The following is a 13,706-nucleotide window of genomic DNA, read 5'->3' as shown; positions in this document are numbered from 1 at the left end:
TTGGAGTTAATTTTTGTGTATGGGGATAGATAGGGGTCCTGTTTCAATCTTCTGCATGTGGTCAGCCAGTTTTCCCAGCACCATTTACTCAATAGGTTCTCCTCTCCCCAGTGGTAGGTGGTGGAGGTTTTGTCGAAGATGAGTTGATTGAGAAATTGAGATTTTGCTTCTAGAATCTCAATTCTATTCCATTGATCTATATGCCTGTTCCTATACCAATACCAAGCTATTTTGATGATTGTAGCTTGGTAATGAGATACCATCTGCTTTGTTTTTTTTTGTTTTTTTTCTTTTGCTGAGGATTGTTCTGGCTATTCTTGGTCGCTTGTGTTTTCATATGAATTCCTGTGTTGTTTTTTCTAGGTCTGAGAAGAATGTTGCTGGTAATTTGATAGGTATTGCATTGAATCTGTAGATTGCCTTAGGTAAGATGGACATCTTCACAATGTTGATTCTTCCAATCCATGAGCATGGAATATTTTTCCACTTGTTTGTGTCATCTTTGATTTCTTTGAGCAGAGTTTTGTAGTTTTCATTGTAAAGGTCTTTCACGTTTCTGGTTAGGAAGATGCCAAGGTATTTCATTTTTTTTTTTTTTTTTTGTGGCTATTGTGAATGGAATTCTTCCATAATTTTTATAGTATAAGGTTTAACATTTATGTCTTTGGTCCACTTTGAGTTGATTTTTTTATATGATGATAGGCAGGGGTCCAGTTTTTTTCTTCTGCTTGTGGTCAGCCAGTTTTCTCAGCACCATTTGTTAAGTATAGTCTCCTTTCCCTAATGGTTGTTATGGTGGCTATGTTGAAGATGAGTTTGTTTACAGACTGTGTTTTTACTCTTGGAATCTCTGTCCTATTCCTTTGGTCTATGTGCCTATTTCTGTACCAATACTATGCCATCCTGGATACTATAGTCTTGTAACAAAATTTAAAATCTGGAGTGCAATACTTCTGCTTTTTTCCTTTTGCTGAGGATTGTTTTGGCTATTCGTGCTCTTTTTTGTTTCCATTTGAATTTCTGTGTTGTCATTTCCAGGTCTATGAAAAAAATACGTTATTCTTTTATGAGTATTGCATTGAATCTGTAGATTGCCTTGAGTAGGATGATCATCTTGATAATATAGATTCTTCCAATCGAGTATGGGATGTTATTCCATTTGTTTATGTCATCCTTGATTTCTTTTTCTTGCTTGCTTTTTTTTTTTGAATTGAAGTCTTGCTCTGTTGCCCAGGCTGCAGTGCAATGGCATGCTCATGGCCACCACAGCCTCCATCTACTGGGCTCAGGTGATCCTTCTGCCTCACCCTTCCAGGTGACTGGAACCACTGTCATGTGCCACCATGCCTGGCTACTTTTTAAAATTTATTTATTGTAGAGACGAGGTCTCACCATGTTGCTCACTGCTGGTCTCGAACCCCTGAGCTCAGGCAATACTCTCGCCTCCACCTCCCAAAATGCTGGGATTACAGACTTGAGCTACTGCTCCTGGTCATTTTTTATTTCTTTGAGCAGTGTTTTGTAGTTCTTATTGTAACATCTTTCACTTTTCTGGTTAGGTGGATGGCAAGATATCTCATTTTTTCAGTGTGTGGGACTATTGTGAATGGGATTGTGTTTTGTTTTGGTTTTGGTTTTGGTTCTTAGCCTGTTTGTTGCTGATGTATATAAATGCAACTGTCTTTTGCACATTAATTTTTCAACCCAAGACTTTACCAAAATCATTTATCAGTGCAACGAGGCTTTTGACAGACTCCTTGAGATTTCCTCTAGGAATAGAATTATATAGTCTGCAAAGAGGAATAGCTTAACTTTCTCTTTTCCTATTTGGATACCCCTGATTTTCTTCTCTTGTCTGATTGCTCTGGCTAGGACTTTTAGCACTATGTTGAATAGGCAGGATGAGAGTGGGGATCCTAGTCTTGTTGCAGTTCTTAGGGAGAATACTTCTAGCTTCTGCCCATTAGACAAAATGTTGGCTGCAGCTTTACCAAAGATTGCTGCTATTTTTTTAAGGAATGTTCTTTCTTTGCCTAGGTGTTTGAGGGTTTTTATCAAGAAGGGATCATAGTTTTTGCCAAGTGCCTTTTTCTGCATTTATTGAGATAGTCATGTGGTTCTTGATTTTATATCTGTTAATGTGTTGAAGTATGCTTATGGTCTTTTGAATGTTGAGCCATCCCTGCATCCCTGGAATGAAGTCCACCTGATCATAGTAGGTGATTCTTGAGATGTGTTGTTGGGTCCTATTTGCTAGAATCTTGGTGAAAATTTTTTCATCTGTGTTCATCAAGGAGATTAACCTGTAATTCTCTTTCCTTATTGGGGCTTTGCCAAGTTTGGATATTAGTGTGATGTTAGTTTCATACAAAGAGTTATAGAGAATTCAATTCCATTGTTTTCCATTGTCTGGAATACTGTCAGTAAGATTGGATCAGCTCCTCCTTTTATGTCTAGTAATAATCAGCTGGGAAGCCATCTGGTCCAGGGCTTTTTTTTTTTTTCTTTTTTTTTGCTGGGAAGTTTCTTATGACTGAATCAATTTCCTGGATTGTTATTGGTCTGTTTAGAGCTTCAATTTATTCTTGTTTCAACCTTGGGAGGTTGTGTGATGCCCTACAAACTATTAGTATCTTTTTTTTTGAGTTGGAGTCTCACTCTGTCGCCCAGACTGGAGTGCAGTGGCCGCTTCCAGCCACCGCAGCCTCGACCTGCTGGGCTCTGGCAATCCTTCTGCCTCAGCCTTCCAAGTAGCTGGAACTACAGGTGCACGCTACCACGCCCGGCTGATTTTTTAGTTTATTGTAGAGAAGAGGTCTCGCTGCCCAGGTGGGTTTCGAACCCGCGGGCTCAGGCAAACCACTCACCTCAGCCTCCCAAAGGCGTGGGATTCCATTCTTAAATATGTGAATGCTTATTGTTCATGCATAAATATATAGTTCTACAGGAGATAAAGTGTAAAGAAAATTATTATGAGAATGTGATTATACTGTTATAGTGTATAACTATTTGTATTATAATCACATTCTCATAATAATTTTCTTTACACTTTATCTCCTGTAGAACTATATATTTATGCATGAACAATAAGCATTCACATATTTAAGAATGGGTTATTTAGCAGTTATAATATTTTATAGGTACTGCAAACTGCATAACTATTGAATATCTCTTATAGTATTCAAGTTTCTTCCTTGTATTTCGTTTCTTCCTTGTATTTCTTCACTTCTATTCTCTTTGTACTCAAGAAATGTTAAGTACCTATCAATAAAAAGACTGAAGTTACTAGATTTTAGTACTCTTAAATAATAAACATTTGATACTGTTTCCATCCCAAAATTATAATATTTGTAGATCATTTTATTCTAACTACAAAATATCAATGGAATGAGCATATATCTAAACTGATACATATGTGAAGGCTAATAGTTTCTTACCTGAATTTTTTTTTTTAATTTCTGACTGCATCATGAAATGTTTCTCAAAACATTTAGTCTGTGGGCTTCTGGAGATCCTTGAGATAAAAACTATTTCTGTAATAACAGGTGTTACTTGCCTTTTTCACTTTTTTGACACTTTCAGTGATGGTGCAAACACAGAAAAGGATGAAAGTGCTGCCACAAATCAGAGTCGTGGCACCAGACTGCAACTGAAGTCTCTTGCAGAAAAATAAACCATCAGTTTCACTCAAGATAAGCCAGGAAAGTTTGTTCATTTTATTAAATAAAATAAAATACACCTTTTACAAAATACAGACTTTAATAAAAATTTTTATGATAAAATTAGAAGTAAATTATGGTTTTTCGGACTTCAGCATTTGGCAGACTTTTTTTTAGTGAAAAAAGTAAACATTCCACTTCAAGGAAAAAAGTGACAATATTCGTATCTAATAAAATGTAAGCTATTAAGAGAAAATTAGAATTTTGGAAAACTTGTATCTGTTATGGTACACTTGGCAGTTTTCCAGTTCTTAAAGGCTTAACTAATTAGATCAATAGTGATATTAACACATGTAATTTTCTTTTGATATTTAAAATGAAAAGTGAAAACATTTAGTTACACAAAATAGTGAACCAATATTTTCAAATGATAAGTCTATAATGTTAAAAATAATTTATGGGTAGAATGTTATTTTAAAGAGCAAAGTGGAACAATAGTTTTTAATATGAGTCCTAAAGTTTAATTATAAGCTTTCAGATTATACATTGCAACTTATTTTATGAAATACCACATGGTGAGTTTGGTATAGTATAAAAAATTCACTATTATCTGAAAAAAAATTATAACTTTTTTCTAACTACATATTTGTGAAAAACCTGCTTTTCCTCACATATTTAAATCAAACAAATATTAACATCATCTTCTCCTAATCTAGTAACTAAAGAAATTTACTTATATATGCATCTATACTCCTATCATAAAATATTGTTTTGGAAAATATATATATTTTTTGCATTTTAAAAGAGATATGGATTATTATTATTATTTTTGTTTTGTTTTCTTTTTGAGTTGGAGTCTCACTCTGTTGCCCAGACTGGAGTGCAGTGGCCGCCACCGGCCACCGCAGCCTCAACCTGCTGGGCTCTGGCAATCCTTCCGCCTCAGCCTTCCAAGTAGCTGGAATTACAGGCACGCGCTACCATGCCCGGCTGATTTTTTGATTTATTGTAGAGATGAGGTCTCGCTGCCCAGGCGGGTCTCGAACCCGCGGGCTCATGCAATCCACTCACCTCAGCCTCCCAAAGGCGTGGGATTACAGGCTGAGCCACCGAGCCCGGCTTTGGATTATTTTTATAACAAGAGAATAGTACTGTTATTGAATGATTTATAATTACTTATGTTTTTCTCATTTTTATTATTTTGATATGGACAATATTAATAAATATAGTCATATTTAAAAAGCTGCTTGAGAATCTCAAAATTTTTTAGAAAGGAGACAAATATTTATTGAGCAGCTCAAGATTTTTTCTAAATTGTTTATGTTTTTAATTGACAAAACTCGTATGTCTTTATCACATGCAACATGATGTTTTGAAATAGGCTAAATCAAGCTAAATAACACTGCTTCATGTACTTATTTTCTGTGGTGAGACCACTTAATATCTACTCAGCAATTTTCTAGAAGATAATCTATTGCTGTTAACTATAGTCACCATGTTGAAAAATATCTCTCTTTAAGTTATTGCTTCTAACTTAAATTTTGTATTTTTTGACCAACCTTTCTCTAACCCTCACTCCTAACCCCTAGTAACCACCATTTTATTCTCCACCTCTATGATTTCAAGTTATTTAGATTCCACATATAAGGATGATCATGCAATATTTGTCTTTTTGTTCCTGGTTTACTTCGCTTAACATGATGTCCCCCAGGATCTCTCATGTTGCCACAAATGACAGATTTTTTTTTTCTTTTTTAAGGCTGAATACCATCTTCTTGTATATATTTACCACATTTTCTTTATTCGTTCACCCATTTATGCACACTTAGGTTGATTTCATATCTTGGCTATTGTGACTAATGCTGCAATGTACATGAGATGCAGATATTTCTTTGACATACTAATTTCATTTCCTTTGTATATATACACAGAAGTGGGATTGAAAGATCATATGGTAGTTTCATGTTTACTTTATTTAGGAACCACCATACAATACTTCATAATGTGCAAGGTTTCCCTTTTTCCACATCCTGGTCATGTTGTCTTTTGACATTTTGACTACAGCCACATTAACAAGTGTGAGATAATTTCTGACTTTTCTTTTAATTTACATTTCCCTTATGAGTAGTGATGTTGAACATTTTTTAATACATCTGTTAACCAGTTGCATGTCTTCTTTTGAGAAAAGTCTGTTCACCGAGAAATTGACTTTCCATACAATCCAGCAATTCCCTTCCTGGGAATAGACCCAGAGGAACACAAATTGTTGTACAAAAAAGACACCTGCAAATGCATGTTTATTGCCGGACTATTCACAATGGCAAAAACATGGAACCAACCTTAATGCCCATTGAAAGTAGACTGGATTTTAAAAAGTGGTACATATACATGATGGAATATTATGTAGCAATAAAGAAGAACAAAATCATGGACTTCTCAGGAGATTGGATGGAGTTGGAGACAATCATAAATCAACAAACAGAAACAACGAACCAAATACCACAAGTTCTCCCTCGTAAGGGGGACATGAACATTAATCACAATAGCACAAGGAAGGGATTGGCATTTGTGGGACACTGCCAGAGAGGGAGGAAAGGGGAGCACATAATAACACAAAGTGTATCTGGTCCTAAACCAGGAGAAGTAAGAACCAGTTGGCAGCCAAAACTTCACCTGCACATACATTACTTATGTATCTAATCCTGACTTGTACCCTACATCTTTAAACCAAAATAAAGTAAAAAAAAAAAAAAAGAAGAAGAAAGAAAGAAAGAAAGAAAGAAAGAAAGAAAGAAAGAAAGACCTATTCATGCCCTTTGCCCACCTCTTAGTTATTTGTTTTCTTGTTATTGAGTTGAGTTTTTTTTTATATTTTAGATACTAACTTCTCATCAGATGTATGGTTTCCAAATATTTTCTTCCATTGTCTCTTCATTCTATTGATTTTTTTTTCTTGACTGTGAATAAAATGTTTAGCTTTATGTAATCTCATTTGTTGATTTTTGTTCTAGGGTCATATAAAAACATACATCATTGCTCAAACCAATGGCACAGAACTTTTCCCTAATGTTTTCTTCTGGTACTTCTATGGTTTTATGTTTACATCTGTAATCCATTTTTAATTGATTTTTTTGTATATGGTATGCTATACGCAACAAACTTTATTCTTCTGCATGAGGGTATTAACACCATTTCCAACCCCATTTATTGAAGAAAATGTATTTTTCTTTTGTGTGCACTTAGAATCTATGTCGAAAATCAGTTGTCCATAAATGTGTTAATTTTTTTCTGGGTGTTCCATTTTGTCCCACTGGTCTATGTGTCTGTTGTCATGCCAGTACCATGCTGTTATGGTTACTATAACTTTATCTTTCAACAGAGTAGTAATCATTCTAATTTTTTTAATTCAGTCATCATTAATCAACTCATAGTGTTTCTCATAATAATAAACTTTTATATTCAATTGGTTTGTTAGCTGAGAAAACTAACAATACTGGCTTTATTGTTCTCAAGTTCCTTTCAATTTAAGTTCAGTAATATTTTTCATAAATATCATAATGTATGACACCTTAAAAATGTGTTTATCTTTATTAATTAAGTTATGTTTGAATGGCCTAAAGTTTTAAACAGGCATACAAAAGTAACATCAATAGCAGAAAATATTATATATGGACATGTTCTGTGTTTAAAACTATTGCTAGTCTTTACAAAGTGATTTTATGATCAAATACATTAAGCCAATGCCTCAATTCAGTCTGTAAAACTAAGTGAGAGAGTGAAAAAAATAAAAGGTGGTAGATCCAACCTTTATGAAAATATTTTTGCATTAAATAATCAGTAATTTAAATTTTCACACTTTTTATTTTTAAAAAATCTGTTTTGCTATTGTGATGAATTAAATTACTGTAAATATGCATGAATATTTATAGTTTTTGTATCTGTCCTTTTGGATAAGAGATATGCAGTTTACTCTGCAAATTGTAAGCCATTATACCATGTACAATTATTGACTAGTTTTTCTTTTTTTCCCAAAGTGCTATATAAATGTAAGTTCTTATTTTTAGAAAAGCTATTTTACTAGTGACAAAGGAAAATGCTTCATGTGTACTTACTTTGAGATAAATATTACAGGTTTATTTTTTCTTTTCAGATATTGGTATTAACCCATGTCATTGTCAGTTTTTCAACTTAACTAGGAGAAGTTCATTAAGTTACTGAGTTTTGTATTAAATAGCATGAGTGCAATGTGAACAAGATTATTTAAATGTGTTTAGCACTCTCCTGCTCTGGATTTAAAGAAGATCAATAAATTAATGCTTTAAAAAATTAATTAGTTTTTATACTTATTTTCTTTACTTTTTTGTTTTCACAAGAAGCTTAAGCTTCTAAAAATAAATGTTGGTTGCTGGTTCTCTCCCCCCTTTCTTTGCCTTCCTGAAGTTTTCACTGAAGATATTTTAAAATCACTCAGGAAATTGAGTGCCACTGCTTACATTAGTATCATTTGATTTTATAGCCAGATAGTCAACTTAGATTTCCTGAGACAGATAGATGAGAATATGTAAAATGATAATAGTAATAATAATATTACATATAAAAGTTTATCAATATGTCATTTTTATGTACCATGTGGAAACCTGGTTAAACATATGTTAAACGTATATATTTTATAAAATTTATAATTAAATACTAACATTAAAGCATAGAGTATGATGGCAATGCAATGCACATGTAACTTAATGTAAAAGTCCTTCAGGACACATTAATCTACAATGATTCACTGAATGTCTTCTATGCTCCAGGTACTGAATTTCTCACCAAGGCTTGTGGCAAAGATCTCTTCCTAGTGAGAAAAATGCCTAACTGATACCTGAAGTTTGAATAGACCATAGTCAGGAAAAGAGTTAGCAGAGAATTTTGGCCAGGGAGAAAAATGCCTTCAGATTAGAGTCAAAGGTTCATTAGACAAACACAAAAAACTCTAAATATCTGAAGTGTATGTTACAAGAGGAAAGAGTCATGAGGTAAGGCTACAAATTTTATCAGGAGCAAGGTCAAAGTCAGCCACATTAAGGCATTTGGATTTGATCCAGGGCAATCAAAAGACAACGGAAACCCTTTATAAGAGCTGCACAAAAGTTGAGATTTGCAGTAACTGGTGTAGACAATGCCCAGGCTTATGAACTAGGAGTCAGGAAGATCAGGTGTGATGAAGTCTTAGTAAAACAAGATACTGCGGCCTTTGACTTGTGTAAGGATGCAAAGGATGAAGCAATCTGAATAGATACCGGATGAAGGGTAATACAGATGAGATCATGAAAACATATCTTTTTGCCTGAGAAGTAAATGAATCATTTAATAAATTATCAGAAAGTTTGTCAAGAAGGAGGATTTTTATTTTAGCACTTAGAGTTATTGGTCATATAAATATATATACAAGATATCCTATCTGCAAAGGAATACAGTAAGATTTTTTTCATCACGTATATATTCATATCTACAAAAGCTACTGATATGCACTACCTCTACCCTGAGCAAACTTATTTACTATTTATCCACAAAGTAAACTTCATCATTATTTATCATTGTATAAATGAGGAAACTGCCCAATGTTTTAAAATTTCAGAAGTATTCTAATTTGAGCCTTGTTATTTAGGCCTTGTTTTAATGATGCAATCTTGCTAGAAAATATTTTGTTTTATAAATCCCTTTTAAATCTTTTCCTAAAGGCTATATTTTCCCTTTTTTTTATAATGGCTTTTGCTGGTATAAATAGACATGCGGAGATGGAGTTCCAGTCAGTGATAATAAGCTAACCATATATAGTACAGTTAATTTTTGTTACTAAACAAAATGAATGAGGTGTTGTTTTATTCTTGCTTAAGACTGAAAGCTTTTAGATTACACATGTACATTAGTGAACCACTATACCCTGCACAATTATTGGTTAATTATTTTTCAAAAAGAAGCTTCCACTTTTATTGCATTTTATTGAATGTCTTTTTAAAAAATGGATTATCCAACACCATTTCCATTTTTAATAAAGTTCGTTCTCTTCTTATATTGTTCTTAAATTTTTTTAAAAAGTCCAAAGTTAATTGTAGTAACCTATCACTTTCCCTTGCAGAATGCAATATAACTCCTAGAGGATCATTTAACATTCCTATCCATCGTTAGTTTCAGTGCACTTTACTTACAAAATTCATTAGCAAGAGAAGAAAACTATATTAAATGGGAAGGATGTATCCCACCCCACCAAGCTCTATATCCTTTATACCCAACATTGAATCTTTCAATGCAACATTTTAACCTCATGATTCTTCTGTAATAATGTACACATTCCCATGAGAAGAGTTTAATCTTTAAAATTAGAAACCTTCTTGCTCTAAAATATCAGACCACCCAAAGAAAAACCTGTTTTAATTTTTTGCAAAATATATCAAAATGTGTTTCTATTGTTCCTTAGCCGTGTTATATAATATATATGTCCCCAAAGCAGATTTGTGATATAATGAGTTTGCTTTCAGAGTCATTAGGCGATAAAAATTATGTAGATTTTAGTTGTTTTGATAAGATGATATGTATTGAATTGCTTTAATAAAAATAAAAGAATTTTTATAGAAAATTTGAATTTTTGCAATCATATTAACAAACACTTCTTTTGTAAAGTCCTTTTCCTTCAGCTCATGAAATATCTCTAATGAGAAAGGAAGTCTGGTAAGCCAACATACATACAGTCTCTTGGCAATTAATTAAACAGTCACACCTTCTTGTGCAGTGCCAGCTGTAGACACATTCTTCAGGCATAATGAACAAAAATAGAGTAAAAATATTTGGCAGTTTGAAGTATCTGTTCACCAGAACTACTTTTGATCCCAGTCTAAAGACAACTCTGACCATCACCATGTCCTTCAGTGTTCTCAACTACATGATTTACATATTCAGATGCAATTACTCTCATGGTACTTCATGCCTCACTGTGACCAATAAGAGCACTGAGACGCCTGCCTCTATTTTCCGGGAGTGAAATCCCATCAGAATTAAGTAGCGTGAGGCAGTGCTAAAAATTTGTGGAGTCCCTTGATGTTTTCAGCCTTAGAAAGTCAAGGCTCACTTATGGCATGCCATAAAAGCACAATTATCTGTTTCCATTTTACCATGCTTCCATGTTTAGGAGTAGGGTGAACCATGAAATTATATCGTCTCTTTCGAGATTGTCAGCAATGTTTTCCAAACCGATAACTACTTATATTCTTTGGACAAAAGCATCCTAGGCAATTTTGGGATCATGACCATAGTCTATGTACAACTATCCTCCGAAAGAACATAGATGGCCATTCTGGCCAACTGTGATTTGATGGCTGTTGTGATATCCAGAATCTCATCCCTGTATTCAAAGATACTGCCAAGTCTTTAGGCAAATGAGAAGTTCACTGACATAGCCTTCTGTAACAATCTCAAATAAATCTCTTGGAGATCTGCTCTACAGTCTTAAAATGCCACCAAAATACAATTATGTCAATAAGGTGAAGAAGCAAATATTGAATAGATTACTGAGGGACAGCCTGGGTTACACTGAGAGGAGACTGTGTTCTGTGAATTAATAGTGAGAGCCATTCTTTCTGAAATGAAAATCATTTTGGCTACAACAATAGTAGAGATAAATCTCATTCTCTACATTTGTGTCCCAACAACAGCTTGAAAGGAAAAATAGCAGTCAGATGCAAGGAAGACACAGTTTTTGTTCTTTTTCCATGACTCTGAAAATTGTTCATCCTTCACAGATCCCAATCCAGATATCACTAAGTGAGAGAAAGGCATTCAGAGCATTTCTCCTCATACACTATATGTACTAGAGATAAAGACAACATTGCATGCATATAGTAAGGGAATTATGTGTACATATGCAAACACACACACACACACACACACACACAGAGATCCAAGATTAAAGTGAAATAGCTGTAAAACTTATAATAGCCTGTAATAGGTTGCTTGACATAAGTAACTTCATTTTGTTAAAAATCTTTCATCTTAGCTGCCAGCTCACCCAGATGCAACCCCCTTGTGTGTGACCATTGCAACCTTCCTGTACTCACAAGCCTGTATCCTTGATCCACTCCCTTGTTCCCCTGGTGTTTGAAAACTCCCTAACTACAAGTTCCTTGTTCTAATTGTACCTTTGCTTAACTGAAATCAGATGTGTGCCAAGTTAATTGTTCCATTTTGTTTTTAGTTTCTTGTTCTCTCACCCCCCTGCTATGTAGCCCACTTGTGGTTTTTACCTTTATAAGTCTTTTGCTTGCTTTATTCTGGGTTTAAGAGCATTTGGAGACATGAGTTCCTCTCTCAGCCACTAGCTATTAAAGGACTCAAAAATTCGACTCTCAGTGTGTGGCAACTCCTTTCTCGCACTCTGGTTATAACATTTGGAGGCCCCAGAGAGATTCACCAACCTCAAGAGGCAACCTCACTCTGTCTTTCCCCTAGCTTGTCAGAGACGTTATAGGGGTGGTGCCCCCTGAGTCATTCAGGGACACATAGCCTCTCATCTGGCTTGGAGGGAGTTGGAACAACCACTGAATTCCTCTTACCTAAAAAAGAACCAGAGTCCATCTGCATTCTCCTAGGAGGTAAGGATCTGTTTTGTTCTGTTTGTGGTCACAATTCTCTTTAAGGGAGTTACGGCCTGACGAGGTCACCCTTTAGACACTATTCATTAGGCCAAGACATTGGCTGAATAGAGTCCTCTGTTATTCTGCCCTGAGGTTGTTCCAGGGATCCATTTTCTGCACTGAGGTTATTCCTGGGATCCCTAACTCTTCTGACTTGGTCCAGACGTACCCTTTCATTGTGCTTTAATTGTTTGTCTGTTGTTTGCTCATCGTTTGGTATAGGTTCACAGAATTCATGACCTGTCAGTCCTCTGCCTGACGAGGCCACTCTTAGACACTGTTCGTGAAGCCAAAAACATTACCTGAACAGAGTCTCAGTTTAGTATCTGATATCTGTTTGGGTACCTGCTTTGACGTTTAACTGTCTATGGTATTTCTATGTCCCTCTCATCCTTGGCCTCTTTCCCTGTTTTGTGTTCTTGCTAATAGAAGCAAGCCCTTTGCCACAGGGCTTGCTTCTGTTGCACCTTTGGACTGGTCAGCAGGCCAGAAACTTCTATTAGCTTTTGCTTATTTTCTCGTGGTTGTGGGTCTGATTTTCATCAAGTGCCTCCTGTAATTTACTGGTTTTGACAATATGGGGTCACAGATTTCTAAGCCCCTCTGGTCCCCTAGACTGTATAATAAGGAATTTCTCTGTTGGGTTCACAGAGGACTACAGTGTCCGTCCCTATAAAGGCAGACTCTGGATCCTCTGTGAAAACAACTGGCCTGCATTTAATGTTTAATAGCCCTCCACAGGGTCTCTGGATGTTCTTGTTACCTAGTCTGTCTTGCAGGGACCCCTGGTCATCCTGATCAGTTTCCTTATATCAACCAATGGTTAAATTTAGTCCAAAACCTCCTTCTATGGTTAAAAATATGTTTTCTTAAAACTCAGGACCCTTCCCATAAACCACACTATATGGAGACAGAGCATCTAACTTAAAAACAGCAGGATGCTATATACAAAGACCCCTGGCTAACTCTTCAAGGAAAGCTTGTTTTACCTGTTTCTCAAGAGAATGAAATCTTGCCAAAATCTGCACCTCCCTGGTAAAATCAATCATGCAAATTCATCTTCCCACCTAGGGTGATTGTCAACAGCTCCTTTTTTAACCCTATTTACTCCTAAGAAGCCAGAGTGCATTAGAGCTAAAAAGTCTGTCCTGGCGTCAGCAGCTGGTACAGAGGAAAAATGTCAGGAAATGTTAAAGGAGGTTTTTTTCCCTCCTTTTCCCCGGATTGGGACCCTAATACTTTGGTGGGGTCTAGGGCATTAGAAACTGATCATCAGACTCCATTAGTTAGTCTAAAGGGAACAGCATGGAAACTTTTTTTTTGAGTTGGAGTCTCACTCAGTCACCCAGACTGGAGTGCAGTGGCCGCTTCC

Source organism: Carlito syrichta, unplaced genomic scaffold (assembly GCF_000164805.1).
Source record: "Carlito syrichta isolate Samal-C Ts95f unplaced genomic scaffold, Tarsius_syrichta-2.0.1 Scaffold311616, whole genome shotgun sequence".
NCBI lineage: Eukaryota > Metazoa > Chordata > Mammalia > Primates > Tarsiidae > Carlito > Carlito syrichta.
The sequence above is the reverse complement of the archived record's forward strand: the minus strand, read 5'-3'. Positions refer to the sequence as shown.